The 5,304-nt window shown below is 56.6% G+C and overlaps 1 pseudogene; it reads left to right on the top strand.

Annotated features, from left to right (window-relative positions):
• Positions 1-2,500: 2,500 nt before the first annotated feature.
• LOC147917110 (serine/threonine-protein kinase MARK2 pseudogene) lies at positions 2,501-5,079 on the top strand (annotated as a pseudogene).
• The last annotated feature ends 225 nt before the right edge of the window (positions 5,080-5,304 follow it).

Raw genomic sequence — 5,304 nt, 5'->3', positions numbered from 1 at the left:
CGTGGCCAGCTGACCTGGGATGGGCGGCCTGTTGGGTAAGTCCCTAGTGGCTGCTGAGACTCTCTTTGTCTTGGGGGATCTGCCCTACCTGCTCTCCCGTGCCGACGCCGGCTGCCTCCTAACGCTGATGTGGTGGGAAGAGAAATGGCTACATCTGGTGGGGTCGACGGGCTCCCATCTGGAGTAGGGTGAGTCACTTCCGGGGTCCACCACCGAGAACTTTCCTTCCCCTCCATCTGGTGTCCCCTCTTTGAGAAGGGGGACCATCTGGTAAATAGGGTGCCCTGCCAGAGTGGGAAGAAGAATAGGTCTTCACCCGGAATCTAGGAACCAGTGTCTAGTTTGTCTGTGTCTGTCTGTGTCTGTCAAGAGCTCCAAGATCAGACGTCTTTTGCATTTGGGTGAGTGACCTTGTTAAAATGTGCCTGTGCCTAAAATTGTCTAATATCTTGCCAGGATTGTGGGTTAGAGCCCCCACTGGTGAGATTTGGTTGCTGGGTTCAAGTCCCAAGGCTAGGATTGTGGGAGACGATGTAAAGGTGACAGCCGCTGGGGCACTCAAAAGGATCGGGTTCGAGTCCCGAACTCTGGGGTAGGGTTCCAGGGTACCCTGGGTTAGAGTCCCAGAGATTGGATTTCTATATCTGTTCGTGTTTGTCTATGTTTGACTGTGTTATTTGTTAAAATTGGCTGCTTGGGGACTGAGTTTCTCGGTGACTGTAACAAACTGCCTTTTAGACTAATCTTAGGAGGGTCTTGTGACCCTGAAGAAAAGAGGCACTGTTCCCTCTGGTCCTTCGGGACGTTCCCAGGTGACTGGGGACTTTACAGAGGTGTCGGGGTGTCTGCCCATGATGTGCAGGGGCCTCATAGGGACCCCTGCTGAAGAACATATCTTACTGGGCCCTCATTGTTCGTGGTGAGGCAGTCGGCAGTGGCAGCTCGTCCGGGGCTTAAATGAGCTGCACTGTGTGGGTGCCAGGACACTTAAGGGAAAGAGCCAACCCCTTGATGATTCTTGGGGGAGCTGCTCGCCCTGGCTCACTATCAGACCTTGTTTGTTATGGCCACCTTGATAAAAGCCCCCCGAAAAGGGAGATAACTGTAAACAGCTGGCAAGGTAACCCGGGGTAATTTAAAATTACAGTGGCCATTTTGGGCTCTTTTTGAGCCGCAGGAGGAAGCAGCAGCCTGTCGCCTTGTAGCCCTTTGCAGGTGCAGTTGGGGGGAGACGTGGGGCGCAGGGTTTCCTCTGGCTCCTCCAGGAAGCCCTCCAGTACTGAGGCGAGTTGGAAGAGCATCCAGCCCGGCTGCCTTCTGCTGGCTCACGGACTCAGCCTGTAGGACGGAGGCAGTTCACGGGCTGGGAGCTGGACGGGGGAGGCGACAGGACCTGAGGGAAACTGGAGAATCGGGCTCTGAGGTCAAAAGAAACATTTACCATGTGGAAGCTTTACCACAGGAGTGGGTTTAATTCAGCCGGCACCCGCCCCGCGCCCCTCCCCCCCCAGTTTGCAACTCTGCACCCCATTCGTTTGGCCTTCTCTGACCCTGTCACTGCAGTTCTGTGCCCTAGTCAAGAGTGTTTTTCCGGAGACACCCCACTTGTGGGCCCTGTTCATCCACACACCCCGAGACCACCTCTCTCGCCTCCTTCCTTCTGCCGGGGGTCTTAGACCCATAGGCCTGGGTCGTGTGTTCTCACCTGGGGGCTGTATTTGGTGTTTTTTCTGGCAGTTAGAGGGTGGGGCAGAGGTGCCAGCAGCCTACAGTGCCCAGGATGGTCTCACTGGGAAGGACCGTCCTGCGCGAGTGCCCCAGGGGACGAGCACGGGTTGACAACCGTGTGTCCCAGATGAGGCCTGGGGGTTCACCTAGCAGACAGGTGATGACTACTGGTGACTCTTCTGTGAGCCAGGCGCCGTTCCAGGCCCTGGGGCCCGTGACCGTGAGCAAGCAGGTGAGGCCCTGCTGTCGTGGAGCTTGACTGTGGGAGTGAAGATGAAATGAGCGGCTGCGTTTTGCGTGGTGCTAAGTCTGTGAGGACGTGAATAGCATGCTGGGATAACGGCTGTAGGAGATGGACTGTGTGTTTGGATAGGGTGGGCGGGAGAAGCTTCTTTGGAGCTGAACTGGGGCCTGAGCAGGGAGCGGCGACAGGGAACAGCAAGTGCAGAGGCCCCGAGGAGGGCTGAGCTCCTTGGAAGAGCACAAATAAGGCGTGACTGGTGAGGGGAGGGGGGTCAGGAGGTGAGGTTAGAGAGGATGGCGGGGGCGGGACTGTGTGAGACCCGCGGGCTGTCGTCAGGAGACAGGAAGGGGTTGCCGGGGTCAGGAGTGGGCGGCGTTAGCTGGGACTGGTTCTCTGGGCCCTGCTCTTCCCTCGGCACCTTTGGTTCCCGCGGGCCTGGGGGGCCTTGCTCAGCTCCCCTCACCAGGCCGCAGGGGTGTGGGGGAAGTGTGTGGTGACTCGAGTTGGCCTGGTTCCCGGGCTGTTTTCTCCCTGCTCCCCTTGTGGGTCCCCTCTCTGCCTGGGTCCCTGCAGCCCCTGCCTCTGCCCAGGGGGGCTGGACCCTGCAGGTGGGTGGAGGGTGGGCTGCGTCTCCGCTGCCGCCATCCACCCCGCTCTTTGCACAGCTCTCACTCCTCCTTCCTTCACTGTGGCTTTTGGGCCTGTCCCTCCCGAGTCCTTGGGCTCCCCCCTCCCCTGCCCAGCTCCTGCTCCTGAGGGCGCTGTGAAGAGTGGGGACCGGCTCCCTCCAAAGCGGTGCCTCCCGGAGCGCCGGACGCCTCTCTGTGTCAGCGGGCCTTGTGCGGGACATTGGGAGTGGGAAGGGTTGACCCTTTCAGAATTCACCATCAGTCCCTTAGAGTTCCTCAAAATGAAAGTTTATTTCTGGTGCCAATATGTTGTTTACGTTTTTTCTTTTTAAAGAAAATGTGGTAAAATACGCCTATGAAATTGACCACCTACACCATTTTTAAGCGTGTACAGTTCAGTGGCATCCAGTCCATTCCCGTTGTTGTAGCCGTCACCACCACCTGTCTCCAGAGCTTTTCCATCTTTCTGACCTGAAGCTCTGTCCCCAGGAGACACCAGCTCCCCTCGCCCTGGCCCCGCCCCCTTCCTTTCCCTGACAGCTTCTCCTGTCTGCCTGTCTCCTGAGAGAGCAGGCAGGTGGGCTGGAAGCTCTGCAGGCCACAGTGTCCCCACAGACTCGCTGTTTTGATTAGTGTTGCTTCTTATGGTTACCTCACATGTTCGGCAAATGATCTGGGCGTTCTGTTGACACTAGTGATGTCAGGTTTCCTTTTTTGTGAGCAAGATGAGCCCTGAGCTAACATCTGTGCTAACCCTCCTCTTTTTGCTGAGGAAGACTGGCTCTGAGCTAACATCTATTGCCAATCCTCCTCCTTTTTTTTTTCCCCCAAAACCCCAGTAAATAGTCGTATGTCATAGTCGCACATCCTTCTAGTTGCTGTATGTGGGACGTGGCCTCAGCATGGCCACTATTTATTAGCACAGTAAGCATAGGTGGCGTTGTTAGTATCATTAGTTAGTATTAGTTAGCATACTATAGTTTTGTTTGTTAGCATAGTTAGCATAGTTAGCATTGTCAGTGTAGCTAGCAGATGACCATGCTTCCGGACCGTGCGGCCACCGCTGCTGTTGACGTGCCGCCCCATGTTAACAACTATGAGTTCATTGAGACGGTGGGTGAGGGGGGCTTCGGCAAGGTGTGGTTAGCCCGCCACATCCCGACCTGGACGGAGGTGGCCATTAAAGTCATTGAAAAGAAGCAACAGACCCCCTCCAGAATCAAGAAACTTGGCCGTGAAGTGCAGATTATGAAGGCTGTGAATCATCCGAATATTGTTCAGTTGTTGGAGGTGATCGACACCGAAGAGTTGTTACTCCTCGTTATGGAGTATGTTCCTGGAGGAAACATGTATGGTTATATAGAAACCCACCGCCACGGCTGCCTGACAGAGGAAGAGGCCCGAGTGATGTTCCGGCAGTTGGTTTCTGCCCGAGTGATGTTCCGGCAGTTGGTTTCTGCCCGAGTGATGTTCCGGCAGTTGGTTTCTGCCCGAGTGATGTTCCGGCAGTTGGTTTCTGCCGTCCACTACTGCCATGGGAAAGGCATTGTCCACCGGGACATGAAGCCGGAGAACATTCTTCCGGATGAGGAGCTGAACATAAAACTGGCAGACTTCGTTCTGAGCACTGTGTTTCTGGGCCGCAAGCTGGGGTCCATCTGCGGTACCGTGTCTTACGCTGCCCCGGAGATCTTGCTGCGCCGGAAGTACCACGGCCCCCCAGTCGACGTCTGGAGCCTCGGTGTCGTGCTCTATGTTATGCTCACAGGTTGCCTGCCTTTCCCAGGAGAGGACGTCGCAACACTGAGGCAGCAGGTACTCAGAGGGCGAATCCGGTTCCCTTATCTAGCCTTAACACCTGACTGTGTTCAACTGTTGCACAAAATGATGACCATCACCCCCAGCCAGAGAATAACTTGAGAAGATCTCATGAACGGCCCGTGGGTCAACACGGGCCAGGAGGACCTCAGGCCTTACGGGGAGCTTCCCGGTGATTACAGGGACCCCTGGGTGATAGAGGAAATGATGAACATGGGCTTTAAGTGGGGCAAGATCCGACATTCATTAAAAAGAAGGCAGTTTGATGAGGTAATGGCCACGTACCTAATATTAAAGTCACAGAAACCCGAGGGAGAGTTCATCACTGTAAGGTCCTGCCTCCCACCTGTCCCCAACACCCAGCGTTCTCTCCAAATCCTGGAGGTGCAGCCAGAGGTCTCTGCGCCCACCGGAACCGGCAGTCAGAGTGCGCCGGTGCTGCCCACCTGGTTCCACAGGGCAGATGAGCGGCCTGAAGAGAAGCAGGAGTCAGGGCTGAAGGCCACAGAGCCTGCCAGTCCCCTCCCCAGCCTGGAGTCGAGGACCGCCACCCCCAGCCCAGCACCCCAGCGTGGCCCTGGGGCCTTCCCCTCCACCCACTGCACCGGCAACCGTAGTGGAGCCCCGGGGAATACCAAGTGCCCCCACGGTGGGTGCGGCAGTGGAGGCTGCGCCGGCGCTGGGCAGCCTGATGGGGCGACCCCAGCTTCTCCCTCTGGCCCCAGCCAGGACCAACAGGGGGCCGCTGGGAGACTCCTAGACTTTATAAGTGGGTTCTGTTTTTGCCTGCCCAGCGAGAAGCATGGCAAACGCAACAGAGTGAGGCCACCATGATGTCGGGCAGGGTTCAGATCACAGACTGTGGGGAGGTCAAGCCGAAGTCCT

Source organism: Ceratotherium simum, chromosome 5 (genome assembly GCF_057802395.1).
Source record: "Ceratotherium simum simum isolate JZ-2026a chromosome 5, ASM5780239v1, whole genome shotgun sequence".
Classification (NCBI taxonomy): Eukaryota; Metazoa; Chordata; class Mammalia; order Perissodactyla; family Rhinocerotidae; genus Ceratotherium; species Ceratotherium simum.
Note: the sequence above shows the minus strand (reverse complement) of the source record. Positions and strands in the feature narration are given on the sequence as shown.